Here is an 11,349-nt window from a genome sequence, read left to right as displayed (position 1 = left end):
GTGGTGGAGATAACCACTAGGAAAGAAAAAAAATGGTAAATATTCAAGCAAATGGGTTTTATTTATTTATTTATCATTTCTTTACTCTTTCCTTTTTTTCATTTTTTAAAGTTTTTATTTAAAAACCATTTTTTATATTTATTTTTTTTATTTTTATTTTTTTATTATATTATGTTAGTCACCATACAGTACATCCCTAGTTTTTGATGTAAAGTTCCATGATTCATTACTTGCATATAACACCCAGTTCACCATGCAATATGTGCCCTCCTTAATACCCATCACTATTTTTTATTTTTTATTATGTTCAGTTAGCCAACATCGAGTACATCATTCGTTTTTGATGTAGTGTTCAGTGATTCATTGGCTGCATATAACACCTGGTGCTCATCACAACATGTGCCTTCCTAATACCCATCACCCTGCTACCCCACTCACCACCCCCCTCTCCTCTGAAACCCTCAGTTTGTTTCTCAGAGTTCAGTCTCTCATTGTTTGTCTCCCTCACTGATCTCTTCCCCTTCAGTTTTCCCTATAGTAATATTAGTTTCTGGTTGATGATATAGGGATTCCACACTTCCATCCAGTGTCCAGTTCCACCATGGCAAGTGCACTCCTGCATCCCCATCACCTGTCTCACCCAACACCTCACTCACCTCCCTTCTTGCAACTGTTAATTTCTTCTGTGTAATTGAATTTCTGTTCTTCGTTTGTCTCTCCCTCTCTTCCTCCCTCCCAGGTTCTTTTGATTTGTTTTTTTTTAATTAAATTATTTTTATTTCATGTTTTTAATGATATTTTTCTTAATTTACACACATGTGTGAAATCATATGGGTTTGTCTTTCTCTAACCAACTTATTTCGTTTAACACAATACTCTTTAGCTCCATCCATGTTGTTGCAAATGGCAACATTTCATTTGATGGCTGAATGATACACACACACACACACACACACACACACACACACACACAACTTCTTTATCCATTAATCAGTCTACAGACACTTGGGTTGTTTGCACAATTTGGCTGTTGTAGCTGCTGCTTCTATATACCTTGGAGTGATGTGTCCCTTTGAATTAGTATTTTTGTGTTCTCTGCGTAAATGCATAGCAAAGCAATTGCTGGATTGTAGGGTCATTCTGTTTTTAACTCTTTGAGGAACCTCTCTACTGTTTTCCAGAGCACCCCACCAGTTTGCATTCCCACCAACAGGGCAAGAGGGTTCCTCCTTCTGCACAGCCTCACCAACGTCTGTTGTTTCGTGTCTTGTTGATTTTAGCCATTCGGACAAAGTGAGGTGATACCTCATTGTAGTTTTGATTTGTAGCAAATGGGCATTATTAACAGAGTGACATGCTACCATTTGTATTTTGCAATCAAGAAAAAGCTATTTATTTTTTGTATAGTTCTGATCCCATTTAAGTGATGTTACTTGACATCCCTGTAGGAATTCCTGTGCATTCAGCCTTTTCCCTAAGAGGGCGTGTATTATAGTTTTAATGAGAAATGTTTTCCTGCATGTGAGGAATAATGTCCAGTACGTCATCTTCTAGACAAAGAGCATAGGGTGCTGAGATAGAAAACTGCATACATCCTTTGGGTAAATACCTAAGAGTGCAATGGATCATAGGGTAGCTCTATTTTTTAACTTTTTCGGGAACCACCATACCGTTTTCCAGAGTGTCTGCACCAGTTTGCATTCCCACCAACACTCCATGAGGGTTCCCCTATCTCTGCATCCTTGACAACACCTGTTGTTTCCTGTGTTGTTAATTTTAGCCATTCTGACGGCTGTGAGGTGATATCTCACTTAGTTTTTATTTGTATTTCCCTGAGGATGAGTGATGTTGAGCATCTTTTCATGCATCTGTTGGCCATCTGTATGTCTTCTTTGGAAAAGTATCGCTTCATGCCTTCTGCCCATTTCTTAACTGGATTATTTATTTTTTGGATGTTGAGTTTGATAAGTTCTTTATAAATTTTGGATACTAACACTCTATCAGATATGTCATTTGTGAATATCTTCTCCCATTCCAAAGATTATACTACTATGTACTTACCCAAGGATACAAAAATATTAATTCAAAGGGAATACATATACCCCAAGGTTTATAGCAGCAATATCTGTAATAGCCAAACTATGGAGAAATGCTAAATGTCCATCAAGTGACGAATGGATCAAGAAAATGAGATATATATGTATAAATGAGATATATTATGTTAATTATATATTAATTATATATAATATATTATATTATATTAATTATACCGTGTATGTGTGAGATATATATATCACATTTTCTTGATATATATATATCTCACACACACACAGATGGTATAATTAATATAATATAATACATAATTAATATATAATTAACATAATTAATATAACATAATGGAATATTACTAAGTGACAAAAAGGAATGAAATCTTGCCAACGATGTGGATGATGCCAAACTGTGTTACGCTAAGTGAAATAAGTCAGTCACAGAAAGACAAATACCATATGATTTCACTCATGTGTGGAATTTAAGAAACAAAACAAAGAACCTAGTGTGAGAAAAAGAGAGGCAAAGCAAGAAACAGACTCAACTATAGAGAACAAACTGAGTGTTGCTGGAAGGAGGCAGGTAGGGGGAAGTGTGAAAATGATGGGGATGAAGGAGGGCACTTGTGGTGACGAGCACCAGGTGTTGTACAGAAGTGTTGAATCACTAAGTTCTACCCCTGAAAATAATATTTCACTGTATGTTAACTAACTGGAATTTAAATAAAAACTTGGAGAAAAAAACAGTCCATAGAATCCAGTGATGGGGAAAGAATATATATATATATATAAAAAGTCATATATCATGTCAGATAGCAACAGGTACCATGCAGGAATAAAAAAAAAAAATCGTATATAAAGGAGTGGATGGGGAAGGTGCTAAGTTTTAATAGGAGTTCAGGAAGACCTGCAAAGAAGGTGACATTTTAACAGAAGTTTTAACAAAAGACTGAGCAGGAGGCAGGAGGATATCTGGGGGAGGTGTGGGCCCTGCAGGGAAAGCAGAGCAAAGGCCCTGCAGAAGGCACTTACTGCAGATCTGCAGATCTCAACATGCAGTCAGTGCGGTGAGGGAATGAGCAAGAGGGAGAGAGGAGAGGTGGTGGCAGAGAATGTTGAGGACCGAGGTGGCTTTCCTGCCACTGATGGGACTTCAAGACACAGGGAGTCCTTCCTTCACATGGTGTTCTTTGCATCTTATTAGTTGTGTTCCAAGGTATTCTGTGAATAGAGATGGATCCCTTCCTTATTTCTATCTGTTGGTGAACATTCTAGCATTTAAGAGTCACATATAATAATGAATCATGGAACATTACATCAAAAACTAAGGATATACTGTATGGTGACTAATATAATAAAAAATTATTATAAAATAAAAAAAAATATGAGTCACATATTGGAGTATATGAACTTGGGTACCATTGCCCTGAGGACTGCTCACACCCCACAACACACATGTACACACACACACACACACACACACACACACACACACACAGTGCACTCCGGCCTCCTGGCACTATGTTACTAATATGCTTTTCTCACTCCAGCCACAATAACGTTGAAAGAAATGGTGGAAGGGAAGCTGTCAACATGAGATTATCTTTACCCTGAGGAATGTGTAAATAGTACTTAAATTCTGGTTAGTAAGCTTCCCAAGAACATGAAAACATGGGCTCCATGTTAATATGATCATCATGTGTCCTGTATTTAAAGCAACATAAGAAAGCAGTTCTAAAAACGAAGAAAGGAAAGAAATGGACACAAGGGGGTAAAGAAATCTAATAAGCTCAGGGGATCCCTGAGAGACTGTGATGAGCAGAAATCTTCCCTGGTTCTGGCAGCATTCCAGTCCCAGTCCACATCCCCTGATGCCCAGAAAACTTAGCGAAGCTGGAAAAAACACAATGTATCCAAACTAGAAGGGAGTCCTATTTTTAAGGTGTCAGGACATTTTATTATTTGATACCCCTCTAGAAAAAATGTGCAAAGGGAATAAACCTGCAATTTACAACAGAATATATACAATGTTTGACAATAGAGGGGGATTTTTAAAGATGAAATAGTAAGAGATTTTCCAAATGATTTTAAAGGCAAAACTTTTGGAATCAACCAGGTTTTGAATGTCAGATCTACCACATATGAGCAGCTTGAACTTGGGAGAGACAACCAATACAACCCAAATATGAATTTCCTTAATCAAATGAAGGGGATAACAGCACCCATCCTCCTAGGGGGGCAGACGGTGTTCTTCAGTGTGCGTACCAATCTTACAATACAGTTCCTTCATGTGGGCAAGTGAGTAATGATCACCTGTAAAGAGATGTGGCTGAGTTTTTCCTTCTACCTCACAGATGTCTCCATCCTTTCCACAGCTCTTGGCAATGAACTATTACAATGTAAAGCTAGTTAGCATACCCCGTTTTGCATATGAAACACAATTTTTTATTTGAATACTCACTGTGAGAGAAGATGCTGAGAATTGTATGTCTCAACAACTGCTGTTGCAGGGGAATAGCTACCTGCATGGGTCTGGGTCTTTCTATAAATACAGAACACGCTTAAAAAGACCACATCTTAAACAGTTCACCAAAAACAACTCCAAGCCAAATACTCTGTTTTCCTTCCCCCTTAGCTGCAAACTCCTTGGGCATGTTGTAATTTCACTGGAACCTCTTTATGTCCCCCATTTCCTTCCCCCGTCTCATCCAACTGGACTTATTGTCAACAATGATGCCTGTATTGCTGAGTCCAGTGGACACTTCTCTTTTGAACACATTACATAAATTAATTGTAATGAGTCTATCTACTTTCAGGTGATCTCAGGAAATTTTCTCAGGTTCCATTCTCTCTGATTCTTTTTTTTTTTTTAAGATACTCTCCTCAATAAATGTTGTTGGAAAGTAATACTCACGTGCAAAAGAATGAAGTCAGAACATAATCTTACATCACTCACAAAAATTAACTCAGAAATGGAGTAAAGACTTAAATGTAAGACATTAAGCCATATAACTCCTAGAAGAAACCATAGGGGGAAAAGCTCCCTAACATTAATCCTGGCAATGAGGGGTGTGTGTGTGTGTGTGTGTGTGTGTGTGTGTGTGTGTGTGTGTTAGCCATTTTTATTTATTTTTTTTATTATGTTACGTTACTTACCATACATTGCATCATTAGTTTTCGATGTAGTGTTCAACAATTCATTATTTGCATATAACACCCAGTGCTCATTATAACATGTGCCCTCCTTAATACCCATCACCTGGCTAACCTATCCCCATCCCCTCCCCTCTGAAACCCTCAGATTGTTTCTCGAGTCCATAGTCTCTCATGGTTAGTCTCCCCCTCGAATTCCACCCCCTTTCAGTTCTCCCTTCCTTCCCTAAGGTCCTCTGTGCTATTTCTGATGTTCCACATATGAGTGAAGCCATATGATAATTGTTTCTCAGCTTGACTTATTTCACTTAGCATAATCCCCTCAAGTTCCATCCATGTCGATTCATGAAATGTGTGCTGAGCTCTTAGACTCACCTGGGTGAGGTCTATAAGATAAAAGGCTCCGTGTCAAGGTCCCAATTCCTCCCTGGATGGTTGATGATGGAGACCAAATTCTGTTTCCAGACAGGACAGCAGGAAGGAGTGAAGCATGGGTCCCCCAGCCAGACTTAGGAATCCAAAAGCAGCAACCATGTCCTGGTGAGAGCAAGGTTTCACATACTGAAGTTCAGAGGGAGAAGAGATATTTATACCACCCTGTGTCTGCTCATTAGGCACTGTTTCCATTGTTACTCCCACCTCAGAGCATTTCATTCCCAGTGGGCCACTGGTCTTGACAGAAAGGAAACTTTTCCTGCTGATACTCTATTCCCAAGAGACCAGATTAGAAGTCAGGTGATCCAGCTTTGTATTCCTCATTCTCATGAACTTGCCAGCCTTCTAGAGGTCTAACCTCCTTGCACTTTCCTTTAACCTTGAGATGAAACTGAATTTATTTAGTTGATGGTTCACTTTACCATTTATAGCTTTGAAGTGATGTTAATAAATAAGCCATGTGTTCCTCTGTGTGTATGGTTTTGAATGAAAAGTCTCCATTAGCCATCAGGGAAATTCAAATCAAAACCACATTGAGCTACTACCTTATACCAATTAGAATGGGAAAAATTACCAAGGCAAGGAACAATGAATGTTGGAGAGGATGTGGAGAAAGGGGATCCCTTTTACACTGTTGGTGGGAATGCAAGTTGGTACAGCCACTCTGGAAAACAGTGTGGAGGTCCCTCAAAAAATTAAAAATTGAGCTACCCTATGACCCAGCCATTGCACTACTGGGTATTTACCCCAAAGATACAGACGTAGTGAAGAGAAGGGCCATATGCACCCCAATGTTCATAGCAGCATTGTCCACAATAGCTAAATTGTGGAAGGAACCAAGATGCCCTTCAACAGATGACTGGATTAAGAAGTGTGGTCCATATATACAATGGAATATTATTCAGCTATCGGAAAGAACGAATTCTCAACATTTGCTGCAACATGGATGGAACTGGAGGAGATAAAGCTAAGTGAAATAAGTCAAGCAGAGAAAGACAATTATCATATGATTTCTCTCATCTATGGAACATAAGAACTAGGAAGATCGGTAGGGGAAGAAAGGGATAAAGAAACGGGGGTAATCAGAAGGGGGAATGAAGCATGAGAGACTATGGACTATGAGAAACAAACTGAGGGCCTCAGAGGGGAGGGGTGTGGGGGAATGGGATAGACCTGTGATGGGTAGTAAGGAGGGCACGTATTGCATGGTGCACTGGGTGTTATACACAACTAATGAATCATCGAACTTTATATTGGAAACCAGGGATGTACTGTACGGTGACTAACATAATATAATAATAAAACATTAAAATAAAAAAAAGTTAAAAATAGAGCTACCCTATGACCCAGCAATTGCACTACTGGGTATTTACCCCAAAGATACAGATGTAGTGAAATGAAGGGCCATATGATGGGTATTAAGGAGGGCACGTATTGCATGGAGCACTGGGTTTTATATGCAAGTAATGAATCATGGAACATTGCATCAAGAACTGGGGATGTACTGTATGGTGACTAATATAACAAAATAAATATTATTTAAAAAATAAAAAAATAAAATAAGTAATCATTTCAGTAAAAAAAAAAATAAAGGTCATATATGAAAAACCCATAGATAACATTACACTCCATGGTGAAAAACTGAGAGATTTTCCGCTAATGTCAGGACCAAGGCAAAGATGTCCACTCTCTCCACTTTTATTCAACATAGTACTGGAAGTCTTAGCCACAGCAATCTGACAAGAAAAAGGAATAGGGGTCATCCATATGGGGGAAAAATAAGTTAAATTGTCACAAGACATGACTTTTTGCATAGAAGATCCTAAAGACTGTCCAAAAAAACAACAACAACAACAACTACGAGAAGTCATAAACAAATTCAGTAAAGTGCAAGATGCAAAATCGAAAATCAATACCCAGAAATCAGTAACAGTTTTATGCACTAACAATGAAGTAGGAGAAAGTAAAAAAAAAATAAAAACACCATTTACAATTGAACCAAACAGAATAAAATACTTAGGAATAAATTTAAACAAAGAGGTAAAATACCAGGACTCCAAAAACTATAAAACGCTGCTGAAAGGAATTGAAGATGACATGAACAAATGGAAAGATATACCATGCTCAAGCATTAGAAGAATGAATATTGTGAAAATGTCCATATTACCCAAGGCAATCTACAGATTTAAAGCAATCTATCAAAATAGCAAGAGTGGTTTTCACAAAACTAGAACAAATAATACTAAAATCTGTATCGAACCAGAGAAGATCCTGAATAGCCAAGCAATCCTGAGAAAGAAGAACAGAGTTAGAGGTATCACAATGCCAGATTTCAAGATACAGTACAAAGCTCTAGTAATCAAAAAAGTATGGTACTGGCACAAAAATAAAAACACATAGGTCAATGGAACAGACTAGAGATCCCAGAAATAAATCCACGATTATATGGTCAAATAATCTATGACAAAAGCAGCAAGAATATGGGGACAAGACCATCTTTTCAGTAAATGGTGCTGGGAAAACTGGACAGCTACATGTAAAAGCATGAAACTGGAATATTCTCTAATACCATACACAGAAAAATAATCTCAAATTAGATTAAAGGCATAAATGTGGGACCTGAAACCTTAAAAATCCTAGAGAGAGCACTGACAGTAATTTCTCTGACATCAGCCATAGCAACATTTTTCAGGATAAGCCTCCTAAGGTTATGGGAAAAAAGAGAAATAAACTATTGGGACAACATCAAAATTAAAAGCTTGTACATAGCAAAGTAAACAATCAATAAAACAAAAAGACAACTTGAATGGGAGAAGATATTTGCAAATGATATATCTTAATAAGGGGTTAATATCTAAAATACATAAAGAACTCCTACCACTCAACACCAAGAAAACAACAACAACAATAACAATAACAAGTAATCTAATTAAAAAATGAGCAGAGAATCTGAATAAACATTTCTTTAAAGAAGACATACAGATAGACAACAAACACATGAAAAGGTGCTCAACATCATCAGGGTAATGGAAAGCAAAACCACAATTAGATACCACCTCACACCTGTCAGAATGGCTAAAATAAAAAACACAAGAAACAACAAGTGTTGGTGAGGATGTGGAGAAAAAGGAACCCTCACACACTGTTGGTAGGAATGCAAACTGGTATAGCCACTGTGGAAAACGGTATGGAGTTCCCTCAAAAACTTAAAAATGGAAGTCCCATTGGTCTGATAATTCCACTACTGTTTCCAAAAAAAACAAAAACAATAATTTGAAAAAACTTAGCCTTTCCCCTTGTTTGCAATGCACTGACTGTCTGAGGCAGCCCTGCAGTGTGAGAACAGCCTTGACCTGGAGTCATGAAAAGTACAGGATTTGGAATCCTAACCTCAAAAGCATGCCAAAATATAACATCAACATAATATGTGGTGCTTATTTACTTCTAAAAATGGTATTTAAAGAAATTCTACTCAAAGATGAAACAAAGAAGGCACATGGCTGGCAGGCTTTCCAATGACAAAGAACAGAGTGTCAGAAAATGAACATGCAAAATAACGTAATCGGGTCACTTAGCAATGCAAATGACTGTGAAAGTTACGGATATTTGTTTTGAAAAACCAAATATAGGATCCATACACAGCATTTGGAATAATTAAGACCAATGTATGAAAATTATTAACTCCACACAGATGGCATGAAAACGCCCTAATTATCTTGCCAGTATGTTTGCCTATAAATGAGGTAAGGAGATTTGAGGGAAGGTGTAGAAGAAAATAAAAATGAGGAGATAAAAGTTGAAGGACTGAAAGGCACAGATGATCTAGACTGCACTACTCAGTCATGAATGAGCAGGGGAATCCCCTGTGATCTTGTCACCATGTGGACTGTGATTCAGCAAGTCTGAATGTGGCCTGGGACTCTGCATTCAAAGCAGCTCAGGACAATGCTGCTCCCGCCACAGACCACACTCTGAGTAGCTGGGCTATAAAGGGCACGACTGCTGTGGAACTAGGACGACATTTCCAGATGACAGTGGCAGCAGAGGGAAGCATGGTAGCATCTCAAATTCCCCAACTGAGGCGATTATAAAGGGGAAGTACTTTATTAATCCACTCACCTGAAATTAAAGGCAATCACATTTCTGTGCTGTCACTGTGATGGTCATTGAATGCTGATTTTTTTTCTTTCCTGCTAGTTTTTTCATCCCCATGGAATCAGGAAATCAAACACATGCTTCAGAATTTCTCCTCCTGGGGTTTTCAGCAAAGTCAGAGACTCAGTTCATGCTCTTCGGGCTGTTTCTGTGCATATAGTTGGTCACGTTCACTGGGAACGTGCTCATCATCCTGGCCATCTGCTCAGACTCCCACCTCCACACCCCCATGTACTTCTTCCTCTCCAACCTGTCCTCTGCTGACATTTGTTTCACCTCCACCACCGACCCCAAGATGCTCTGAACATCCAGACTCAGAGCAAAGCCATAATATATGCAGGATGCCTCAGCCAGACATTTTTTGCGTCTGTGTTTGGATTCTTGGACAATGTACTCCTGACTGTGATGGCCTATGACTGCTTTGTGGCTATCTGTCACCCCCTGCACTACTCAGTCATCATGAACCCCCAGCTCTGTGGGCTGCTGGCCTTGGAGTCCAGGTGCATCAGTGTCATGGGTTTCCTGCTCAAGACCTTGATGATTTTGAGGTTGTCCTTCTGTGCAAACATGGAAATCCCACACTTTTTTGTGATCTTCCTGAAGTCCTGAAGCTCGCCTGTTCTGACACCCTCATCAATAACGTAGTGGTGTATTCTGCACCTGGCCTTCTGGCCGTGATTCCTCTCCATGCAATACTGTTGTCTTACTATCAAATTGTTTCCTCCATACCCAGCATTTCCTCAGCTGCGGGGAAGTACAAAGCTTTTTCCAAGTCTAGTTCTCACCTCTTGGTAGTCTTCCTGTTGTATGGCACAGGCCTTGGGGTCGACCTCAGTTCTACAACAACTTCGTCCTCCAGGACGTGTCTAGTGGCCTCGGTGATGTACACCATTGTCACCCCCATGCTGAACCCCTTCATCTATGGCTTGAAGAACAGGGACATGAAGGGGGCCCAGAGTAGGCTCCTCGGCAGGGGGTGCCTCTCAGCATCAGGACCATCACCGGACTCTCCTGAGTAGCTGGGCACACAATATGGAGGCCCAGAGATCCTGACTTCCTTCATCCACTATTTTTATTTTTTCCCCAGGTGTACACATGTTAAAGCAGTTCTTTCCTTGGGTCTTCCTTCTCTGTTTTTCTTCAGGTTATAACCTGGGTTCCCCTTTTCACTTTATAACCAGTCATTTTCACTTGGTGTGAATACAACCTGTTATTGTCTCAGTAATCTTTGATAATGGTTTGGATTTCTCAAAAAAATAATAAGTCAAATCTCACATAGTTAATATCTATCCTCAGAGTGATGGATGTATCCCTATTTTGGAGATGTCGTGAAAACTCATTTTACAGAGTTTTTCTATTATGTCACATGAATAAAATCAACTCAAGGATTTGCACCTCCCTTTTAGTTCCTGATATGATTCAATTTCTTTCCAGTCACACCAGCTTTACTAAATTTCTCTGCTCATCCACAATATAGACTCCTTGAATTTCAGAACTTTCTCCTCCCTATCTTTGAAACTGCAGTGCCTAGTACAGTTCTTGGGATGGAGTTTGTGCT

At 39.0% G+C, this 11,349-nt stretch overlaps 1 pseudogene; it reads left to right on the top strand.

Moving 5' to 3' along the window:
• Positions 1-9,846: 9,846 nt before the first annotated feature.
• Positions 9,847-10,844, top strand: LOC113248920 (olfactory receptor 7C1-like; annotated as a pseudogene).
• The last annotated feature ends 505 nt before the right edge of the window (positions 10,845-11,349 follow it).

This window comes from Ursus arctos, unplaced genomic scaffold, assembly GCF_023065955.2.
Source record: "Ursus arctos isolate Adak ecotype North America unplaced genomic scaffold, UrsArc2.0 scaffold_14, whole genome shotgun sequence".
Lineage (NCBI taxonomy): Eukaryota > Metazoa > Chordata > Mammalia > Carnivora > Ursidae > Ursus > Ursus arctos.
The sequence above is the reverse complement of the archived record's forward strand: the minus strand, read 5'-3'. Positions and strand labels throughout refer to the sequence as shown.